Consider the following 12,164-nt stretch of genomic DNA (forward strand, 5'->3'; position numbering starts at 1 on the left):
ATTCACATTGATAAGAGTATAAAATTGGCCAGCAGCCCAGGGCGGGCCCGGCCCGACTCGTTGACAATGTGAATATTCACATTGACATGTTAATATTCACATTGATAAGAGTGTAAAATTGGCCCACAGCCCGTGCCCGAGGCGAGCTTGGCCCGACCCATGACAATGTGAATATTCACTTTGACATGTTAACATTAATATTAATAGGAGTGTAAAATTTGCCCGCTGCCCGAAGCTTGCCCGCGGCCCGGGGTAGGCCTCACTCGGCCCGTTGACAATGTGAATATTTACATTGACATATTAAAATGCACATTAATAGGAATGTAAAATTGGCCCGCGGTCCATGGGCTACCCGAAACCCGTCCACGGCTTGGGGCAGGCTCGTTTCAGTCCGGGCCCGAGCATGTCCGAGACCCTAGGTTAGCGCCTAGGTTATCACTTTGAAGCCCGCCCCATCGGCCCGCTTAAGGCCCATTCAAGGCTCGATCCGAGGCTTAGCCCGCTCGAGGCGCAATGTATTTTTTTGTGGAAAATAATAAAATTTTGGTAGAAAAAATTAAAAAAGAATTAAAAAAAAATGGCCAGGCCCGCCCAAGCCTGACCTAAGCTCGAGGCTAGGCCCAGGCCCACCAGCCCGACCCGAGGCCCGATCTATCTGCCCGTCCAAAGCCCGAATACCCTTGTGCCAGGGCTAGGGCTTGGGCATAATTTTTTGGCCCGTGGGCCGGCCCGACCTGGCCCGGGGAAGGCTCGTTTGGACCCAAGCTTGAGCCTAGTCTGAGACCCTAGGCTAGGGCCTAGGCCATCACTTTAAAGCCCGGCCCGGCCCGGCCCATCGACCCGATTAAGGCTCATTCAAGGCTCGGTCAAAGGCCCGGCCCGCACCGAGGCCTAGTGTCTTTTTTTGTGAAAAATAATAAAATTTTGGTAGAAAAAATTAAAAAGAATTAAAAAAAAATGGCCAGGCCCGCCTCGAGCCGCCCACGGGCCGTGGGCGGGTTTCGGGCAGCCACAAAGCACGAGCTAATTTTACACTCCTATCAATGTGAATGTTAATATGTCAATGTGAATATTCACATTATCAACGGGCCAAGCCGGGCCCGCCCTAGGCTGCTGACCAATTTTATACTCTTATCAATGTGATATTTAACATGTCAATGTAAATATTCACATTGTCAACAGGCCGAGCCTGGCCCGCCTAGGGCTGCCCACGGGCCGTGGGCGGGTTTCGGGCAGCAACGAGATGCGGGCTAATTTTACACTCCTATCAATGTGAATGTTAACATGTCAATGTGAATATTCACATTGTTAACGGGCCGGGCCGGGCCTGCCCCAGGCGGCCAGCGGGCTTTTGGCCGCCCATGGGCCGCCGGCCAATTTTATACTCTTATCAATGTGAATGTTAAGATGTCAATGTGAATATTCACATTGTCAACGGGCCGGACCAGGCCCGTCTCGGGCCACCAATGGGCCGCGGGCGGGTTTCGCGCCGCCACGGGACGCGGGTCAATTTTACACTCCTATTAATGTGAATGTTAACATGTCAAAATGAATATTCACATTGTCAATGGGCCAGGCCCGCCCCGGCCCGACTCAAATTTTTTCGAGCACCAACGAGGATCGACATGGGCCGGGCCCCTACAAATTGACGATATGAACATTCACATTGATGGTGTGAATATTCACATTAGGAGTATTTTGGTAATTATGTCACCCATAGGACTTATTGAAATATAAGAAAATAATATTAACTAAATGGAACATAAGTAGATGAAAATGATATTTTGGTCTTCTTATTTCAAATAGGACTTAATGAAATAATCAAAAAGAATATAAGTTGAATGGAATAAAACTCTTAAAAAGTGAATTTGTCAAAAAAACTCCTTTTTTTAATGACTTTTAAACTAAAAAATAATAGTATCAAACGAGACCTATCTTTTAACTTACAATAACCAAACAACACCGACGTGGAGAGACTTTTGAGACACACAATAATAGATGCTCATTAAGCAATATAAATTGATAGATAGAGATTTTTGTTTTTTGTTTATTATTTTTGAAAAAAAAAAAAATCTCTTTAGTTCCGGATATCGATAGCCCTTTTATCAAAAATAAATTTTTATTCAGTTTTATATTTAAATTAACACTTTTAAACTTACTATTCATTTTTTTCGATACAAATATAATTTGATGAATAGGCTACCGATATCCAATTAACTTGATTTTTTACAAGTATATTTTACACAGTGTACTCTAAAACTTTAACGGTTCAGATTATCAAAATAAGATCCAAAGTATGCCTCAAAGAGGGCACAACAATGCTCAATGTGCTTTACGCACAGTTAGACATGTAAAAAAAATCGAAAAAATTGATAAAAATTGATTAAACCAAACAAAACCAGCTATTTTTGGTCTTTTTGTTTTTTTTTAATAAGAATCTATATGTGCGATTTTTTAATTTGATTTTTTTCAGTTCGGTATCAATTCAAGCACCTTGTGCACTAAACTAAACTGAAATCGACCACTTCAACATATATTATATTTATAATATATATATATAATCTAATAATAAAATGATATAATAAGTATAATAAATTATTAATCTTATCATCTCTATAACCTAAGTTTGTAAACTCTTATTATATAACTTTACTCCAACTCATTATTCTTCACGTCTTAATATTTTTTTAACTTTTTTTATTTGTATTTGTGTTAATTTAAGAATTGAAAAGTGTTTATCAAATGAATGGATTGGATATTTTTAAAGTGGTAAATAAATAACTAACTCAATGTTTTTATGTAGATTAGTTACTATACTAAAAAGTGATTTAAGTTTAAAAGGTCCTAAACCGATTAAACTGAACCGAACTAGACCATTTCAATCGGTTTGAATTGGGTGCGAGTTGATAGGAGAAACTACCTATATCGGTGCTTAAAATTATAAATGTGACATTATCAATTCGGTAAAAAAAATTTACCTAAATACCAGCCGTACCAAACTAATTACATCCCTACGCACAACAAACACCCCAATTTCGGAAACATCCCCCTCCATCTCTGTTACACATGCATTCATCTCACAGGGGAAGATCACTATTACAGGGTTCCAATAACACACTCAGGGCCGTTTGTTTTGGGTTAAGTAGATGGGAGGGGATTAGGATGGTGGAGGTGTTATTTAATGTTGTGTTTGTTTGTAGAGTTGGAGAAGGTATTAGGATGGTGGAGGTGATATAGATGGAGGTTGGGGAGGAGATTGAGATGGAGGTTGGGGAGATGGTATTAGAAAAATAGTGAGGGGATTAGAAATTTTTTTATTTTTTTTATTTGTTATATATTGGGAATTTTTTTTATAAATATTAATATTTAATTTTTTATATTTTTTTATTTATTTTATTATTTTATATAAAAATAATTTAACAATTCTTACACTAACAACTATCATCAAAATAAACATAATTTTATTTAATCCATTTACTAATCATCCCCTCACTATAAATTTCTTACATTCTACCTCTAAAAACAAACATACCTTAGGTTCCATTAGCTCTTGATCTGCTATCCAACATACCTTAGGTTCCATTAGCTCTTGATCTGCTATCCTTCATGATTTTCCTACCGTTATTATTTCGGTGAATTACGATGTACTCCTATATATCTCTTGCTTTCAACGCAATCTATAAAAGTTTGAGTTTTGACCTTTATAACAAAAATAAATTTTGTTTCTAATTTAAATTATTTGTCTATTTTTATTAAATAAAATTGACAGAAAACAAATATTTTAGCCATTAAACTTAAGATAAATGTACATAAAATGTCTAAAATACTATTCAGTGTGTTTGGATTTAATTTTCTGATAATTGAATTTTTTATTTTTTATTTTTGGTGCATATTTTTTAAATTTTAAGCAATTTTTTATATTTTTTATTTACACATTACTCAGATATATCTAAAAAGTAAAATATTTAAAATATATATTTTAAAAAATTAATAAATACACAAGAATACGAAAAATGTATTGAATTCTCATTTTTTAAAATATTTTTGGTATTTAGTGAATTTTCTAAAGATTTTTTTCATAAATATTATACTTTTTCAGTGTATCTATATTATGTGTATTTAAAAATTAAAAAAAAAATTACATAGAATATTAAAAAAAATCAATGAAAAAAAAACATGGAAAATAAAAAAAATTAATTTTTTGAAAAGTAAATCTTGAAAATCTGAACCAAACAAGTTTTTTTTTTTTTTGGAATTCAATGACTAAAATATTATTTTTCGTTGGCTTCACTTAACAAATATATATATATATATATATATAATTTAGATTAAAAATAAATCAAAAAATTACTATTTAAGTTGATAAAATTAAATATTTATTTTATTGCTATTTAACTTGTTTGGTTTTGGTTTCTAGAAAATACTTTTCAAAAAATTCTACTTTTTTATTTTTCGTATTTTTTTTGTTTTCAATGAATTTTTTAATATTTTAAGCAATTTTTTTAATTTTTAGACACACTTAATATAAATATATTTAACAAGTATCATATTTGTCAAAAAAAATCTTTAAAAAATTCACTAAATACCAAAAATACAAAAAAAAAAAATACAAAATTTTGGTATATTTTTTTATATTTTTGTGTATTTATTAATTTTTTAAAATATTTTTTCACAAATATTTCACTATTTAGATACATCTAAGTAAAGTGTATCTAAAAAAAATAAAAAATTGCTTAAAATTTTAAAAATATTCACATAAAACAATAAAAATACGAAAAATAAAAAACTTAATTTTGAAAAAACTAAATTTAGAAAACTAAAACTAAACCCACTGAATAATTTTTTGTAATTTTCACCATTTTTCAAAAATTTTGTTTGGGATTATTATTATTATTATTATTTTTATATTATTATTTGTTTTTGATGTTCTAGATTGAAAGAGTAGATATGATATACACGCAACTTGTGAGCTGGGTCGGTAGGTGGGCAGGAGGGTCCATTAGTTCATCAGTTTCCTTCAAATTTTAAATGCATCGTGTTTAACACGTCAAGTCTTCTATATTAAAAAAAAAAATTTATCTACACTTTGTCTTTATAAATTTTAAATTAAATAATTTAATCTCTTAATTTTAATTTAGTCTTTTTATTAATATTTTTTACATATACACTTTATAATATTGATAAATGTTCAAAAATCACTCACTAATTTAAAAAGACTAAATTAAGATTAAATTTAAAATGTAGGGAATAAGCTGTCCTCTTTGAAATTATAGTTGAAGTGGACTTTACCAAACAACCTCATACATTTGTGGGAGCTTCTATTTACTCACACCAAACCCACTCTATACACACACTTAATGAAGAGAATGTGCAAAAAGTGTAGTGAGGAGAATGTGCAAAAAGAAGCTCCCTACATTTGTGCAGCTCAGCTGGTTAAAATAAGTGTAAATTACATTTTGCTCCTTTTATATTTGATCATTTTTTTACTTTGACTATTCATATTTTAAGTTTTTTTTCAATTTATTCCTAAAACTAATTTTTGTTAAAAATTAAACAAAAAATCATACATTAATAATCGTGTGGCATAAAAATATTTTATTTTATATAACTCACGTTTTTAACATAAATTTAAACTCTAATATGATAATATATTTTTTATGTTATATGACAATTATAATAGCATTTTTTGTCTAATTTTGAATAGAGAGTAGCTATAGAAGTAACTGGGAAAAAATTAAAACATAAAGGGCCAAATTAGAAAAAAAAATTTTAAGGACTAAAGTGTAAATTACACTAATTTCTTTTGAAATTTGGAGAACATACAACAAATCTCATAATTTTGATATAATTACATAGACTTTCCTTTTAGTAAGGTTAATGAGATCTAAACTAATGCAGATAATATAAAGATATGACAATATACAATGTAAAATGTACATTTCAATACAGACAATATCATTTTTTTTCCATTCATATAATTAACAAATTCTAATAAAAATTAGACCAAATATTATATGAATTAAAACTTTAAGGACCCTGTGTAATTATACCAAACTTGTAAAATTTATTGTATTTTCTTCAAATTATAAGAGATGTCGCTGTAATTTATCCTAATAAAAAAAATTGCCTTGCAAAGAAAATTTTAAACAAAAATTTCATCCTTTGAAAAAGAAAAGCAAACAAACTCCACCACATACTTAGAAAGGAAAATGTTATGATATACAACCCTAAAAAGGTGCATATTGTAAAAATATGATGATTTGTGTGATCAAAAATACAATTTTTTATAATGAAAATAATGATTTTTGTGCTGAAATTTATTAATAGCGAATTCATAGTGTGCATCCCTAAAATTATAAATAATAAAGTTATTCTTTTTGTGATAAAAATTAAAAAATTATACATATATATATTTTTGATAAACAAAAAATTATATTTATCTCAACTTTTTGTGATAAAAAAACTATATTTTGTAATAAAAATTATACTTTTTGTACAACTAATTTTTATTTTTTTTTAATTTTTACAGAATAGCCTTTTCTACTACTTTTCTTAACCGAAAAAGAAGAAATAAAATCTTATTTCCCTTTTTTCCCCCTTCTTTCTTTAATATTATTTTTTCTTCCACCCATCATAGCATAAATGTGAACCAAGGCTGATGAAGAAATTTGGAGAAATTACAATTCAATAACTCTTTCATAAAATAACTATAGTTTCATAAATAAATAAAAAATTATAATTGTAATTATTAACATCATAAAATTTATCACTTTTCTAAAATTATTTTTTAAAAAATTACATTAAATTGTAATTTTCCCAAGTAATTTTAAAAAATTTGTATTTTAAATGTAAATACTTGTACATGTGTGTGTAATTAATTGCTTCTGCCATATCAAGGAAGAAACTTCAACCAATTATTCTCTTCCTCCAATCCAACCTCAGGGAAATTCTATTACTTTGTTACATAATATTTTGATAAAATTATTATAATTTTTATTTTTGAAGTAAAATTGGAATAATTTGTGATACAATTACATATATATGGAGTGTTGTGTTTTCTCCATGAAAAAATTATATGGATTATATTATATTTGCAATAATTGTGTAATATTTTGATAAAAAAAAATGTAATATTACCATAAAAATATATAAATATAGGAGATTTTTTTGCACTCCATCGTTATAAATCTTTCTTAGAATAAGGACACAAAGATAAAGTTTGTTAGTCTAGGTCCTTGCATACTACGGTGTAAATACTCTTACTGGTTGTTACGACTTCAAATCAGGTCCACATGTATAGCACATGTTGTATCATATTAGGGAGAAAAATGTTTGGGGCCACAATTTTTGTGGCTTAAATGGCTTGAAATTGTCAAAATGACGTTATTTTGGCAATTTCGAAGTTGTTTTGTACTCAAAACGACGTCGTTTTTTGGCAATTTCGAGTCATTTGAGCCACAAAAATTGTGGCCTTCAACCATTGCTGTATTAGGAATAGACTTTAAATTTTAAAAATCCAAAAACTTTTGATTGCGATATATGTTTTTTTGTAAAATTAATAATTTTGATATTCATTTGTCGAGATCTATTAAATAAGATCGATGTTGAATATGAAATTCTAAAAAAAATGACCAAATTTCAAACGTCAGTGAAATTTCTAACTTAGTCCATGAATTTTCAAAAGTAAATAAAATTTCATTAAAGTTAAAGAAATTTCAGTATATCTCTTACCAAAGAATTAGTGAGTGAAATTTCAAAAGTAAATGAATCAAAAGGTGATCAAAGTTAAAGAAATTTTAGTATTCTAACTGATCAACAGCTCTTCTAGTATTAGAATATAATTTCAAATTTGAATCAAAAGGTATAGGCATGGGTGTACAATATATTGATTAAATTTCTTAAGAATTTTCTCAATATAGTGCGACTGGGTTAGAATCAAATTATTGTTCTCTCGTTTGATCTTAATACCTAGAATTACATTTAGCCAAGCCCATGTCTTTCATACTAAAGTTAGACGACAAGAAACTTTTAGTACTTTTAATGACATTATTGTCAGTGCCAAAAATAAACATGTCATCTACATATAGGCATATGATTACACCTCTATTTCCAGTAAACTTACTATGTACACACTTATCAGATTCATGTATCCTAAAACCATTTGACACTATTACTTGGTCAAATTACTTGGTCAAATTTCTCTTTCCACTGTTTTGGAGCTTGTTTCAGTCCATATAATGACTTCACGAGTTTACACACTTTGTGCTCTCGACCCTGTACAACAAATCCTTCCGGTTGTTGCATGTAGATTTCTTCATCTAACTCTCCATTAAGGAAAACGGTCTTAACATCCATTTGATTAATTTCAAGCTTATAGATTAGGGCTGAGTAAGGAATCCGTGAAATCCATAATCCGATCCAGTCCAGTCCAATTCGATAGGTTTGGATTGGTTTTTTGAATCCGCGGTTCGGTTCCGGATTGAAGAATTAAAAATCCGTAGTTCACGGATTGGTTCCGGATTGAATCCCACGGTTCCGGATTGGAACCGATTTGGACCGTATACAAATAGTCTATATTTTTATTATACATCCTCCTCCATAGCATCTTCTCTTATTCTATGTAAAACCTAAACTCAAACCTAAAACCGTATAATATCTTCTTTTATTACTTTTGTTTGTTAGTTTTAAGTTTTAATTTGCAATGGTCTAAATACTTATGGTGAAACCAATTTTCTTATAGTTGTTTAAATTCTAGAACAGTATGTCGTTATTATAGAAAAACATGTTGCTATTATGAAACTAATATAGCGCTATGTTTAAATTTTTATGAAATTCAAGTGTTATATATATATATATTTTTGTTATTTAATTATGCGAATCCGTGGTCCTAAACCGATCCAATCCGTATTTAAATGGATTGGTTCGGATTGGTTCCATGATTTAAACGGATTGGATTGGTTCCAATTTTTCAGGAACCGTAAATAACGGATTGGTCCTGATTTTACCCCAATCCGGTCCAATCCGGACCATGCTCACCCCTATTATAGATTGAGGCTAAGGCAATCAATACTCGAATGGTGGCGATTCTAGCCACAGGAGCATATGTATCAAAATAATCGATACCCTCATTTTGAGTAAAACCCTTAGCAACTAATCTTGCTTTAAACTTGTCAATTGTGCCATTAACTTTCATTTTCCTTTTGAAAATTCATTTACAACCAATTGGTTTGGATCCAAGTGACAAATCAGCAAGTATCCAGGTATTGTTACCTATGATAGAATCCATCTCATCGTTTATTGCTTCTTTCCAGAAAGCAACATGTTGAGACTTCATAGCCTCCTCAAAGGTTAATGGATCTAAATCCATATTCAAAGAAATCATTGTTTGCTTATAATTAGCTTTTCTAGTTCCTTCTATAAAGTAAAAAACGAAATCAGTGCCAAATAACTTCTCAGTCCTAACCCTCTTACTCCTCTTTAGCTCAATAGGCTCATTAGGTTCATTAGGCTCAATGGGTTCATGTTTTTCACTTTCCTCTGTAAACATCAAAGGAGTTGATTCATTTTCTTGATTAGAATTCAACCTTGGAATGGTTGTGAAACGATTCTCATAAAATACTGCATCACATGATTCAATGATGGTATTTGTTTCCACTGAACCATTGGGCTCTACTACCAGAAACCTATATGCTTTGCTATGTATAGCATAACCAAGGAATATGCATTCAATTCCCTTTTCACCTAATTTCTTCTTTTTAGGTTCAGACAATCTGACTATTACTCTACAGCCCCATGTTTTCAAGTAACCAAGATTATGTTTCTTGTTTTTCCAAAGTTCATAAGGTGTAACATTTCTTCCCTCGAGAGGAATTCTATTGAATATGTAACAAGCAGTGAGTAAGGCTTCACCCTAAAAACCAGAACTTAAACTGGAGTAAAAAAACATAGCATTAATCATTTATGTTAATGTAGCAGTTGAAGAGTTGTCCATGTAGAGAACTGTTCCATCACTTACTTGTTCATAGGTAGTGAAATAGCTTTTGTCGTTGCAGGCGTGCCTTGTTACTCCTGAGTCAATGCACCAGTCACCAGCATCTTCAAGCATGTTCATCTCGGATACAACAGCTACGACCTTGTTCTTGGCATTTGATGCTTCTGGCTTCTTCTTGTATGACCGGCATTCATTCCTGAAGTGCCCTAGTTTGCCACAGTGCCAGCAAGCGTCTTTCGACTTCTTAGCATCTTTCTCAATTCACGCTTAAGTTTCTTTTTGTTGAACCTCTTGCCATCATCCACCATGTGAATCTTGGAAGTCTAAGCCAATTGGTTTTCTTTACTTTCAAGAAGTCTTGACTCTTCCTCAACTTGGAGGTATTGAGCCAATTCCTCTAAAGTTAGATCTTTTTTTTTTTGTGTTTCAGAGTTTTCTTAAAATCCTTCCAAGAAGATGGCAGTTTCTCTATTATAGACGAAACTACAATAGATTCATTCATATTCATATTCTTTTGTCGAAACTGACTCAAAATATGTTGTATCTCATGGAATTGTTCCATAATGGGCTTTGTATCAATCATAGTAAAGCGCATAAAATTACTAACAAGAAATTTCTTACTGGTGGCATCATCGGTGAAGTACTTTGACTGTAGTATGTTCCAGAGTTGCTTTGTTGTTTCCAGATGTTGACACACATCGAACAAAGAGTCTAACAGCGCATTCAGAATGTGTCCTTGGCAAATGTAGTCGTCATTCTCCCATTTGGTTCTGGTACGGGTTTGCTCCATAGCCTCATCTTCTTACTCTACCGGATAGGGGGTAGTTAGCAGCACATAGACCACTTTGAGAGTGGTGAGCAAGAAGTGCATCTTCTTTTGTTAGCGACGGAAATTACCGCCATCAAACCGGTCAAGTTTCATGAAATCTTGAGTCATTTTCTGAATAGACATCGCCATATCTGTATATTATCTTTAGATTGTTGGTACAATTCGTCTTAAATTCTTCAATTGATGGTCTTCGAGACTTCAAAACTTGGCAATGAACCTATCTATGTAGAACATAAATTTGATGCTTCAACACCCAAAAATAAACTATGAATTTGAAAACTCATTTTTGAAAATTCTCCAACATGACTTGTATTAAATTTTAAAACAAGATTACGTTATTATTTATTTGTGTTATGTTAAAAAATGTTCAAAATTTATTTATTGTTGATTTTAAATTTTTAGCATAGTAGAATCATAGTTTTAACCCAAACCAACTTGATTTATATTGCATTCGTTTGGTTTAATTTGATTCGAGTGCGTGATTGGTTGAAGTTTTAAGTTTTAAATTGAAATTTAATCATGATTATTTTCATTTTAAATTGAATGCTAATCCGAATAAAATCAACCTATAGACACCCTCATCATGAGCTATATGTAGATGATGAAATATTGTTGGTTGGTGGAGCTCTTCATCGAAGATGATGACAGATCATTGTTGACCATGTAAAGGAATAATATGGGTAAGCAGAACGTGAGATATGTGAAGTGGGGGTAAATCAGTCGTACAAAGATATACAAAAACGTGAACGTGTTCAGGTAATTCTATTTATACAATTATTTTAGTTTATTACACTTCAAAAAAAATTTAAAAATTTATTACAATTTTAATATTAACTAAAATTACTAAAAAACTCTCAAACTTTAACACTTCAAACACTAATTTCTCATTTTAACCACTGTATTTACGACCCCCTTCACCGGACTATCACTACTGCTACCCGCCGAGGCCGCCCCAGCCTCTTCTTCTCTCCTAACCCCTTCTTTTTCTCCTTCTTCTCCAAACCCTAGTTTTGAAACTCTCTCCCTCAAGTAAAGCAGTTGCGAGTGTTTGGTTCAAAACAGAGAAGATGAGGTCGTGGAATTGAAGAGGATCGCAATAATAGAGGTCTGGAATGAGGGTCATCGGGGTGGAGATTGTGGTTGGGGAAAAGATTGTAGTGCTGATAGGGACGAGAGAGGAGATAGAAGTGGAGGTGGGGATGGCAGGGACAGATTTAAGATTTGAGCTTCGGACAGCAAAAACACATGTTCCTTTTCATCAAAAAAAAGTAATATAAAATTTTAAATTTGGATTTATACCAGCACGCACGCGCGCGCACACACACAAAAAAAAAACACAATAAT

Source organism: Camellia sinensis, chromosome 3 (assembly GCF_055761805.1).
Source record: "Camellia sinensis isolate YWXY chromosome 3, ASM5576180v1, whole genome shotgun sequence".
NCBI lineage: Eukaryota > Viridiplantae > Streptophyta > Magnoliopsida > Ericales > Theaceae > Camellia > Camellia sinensis.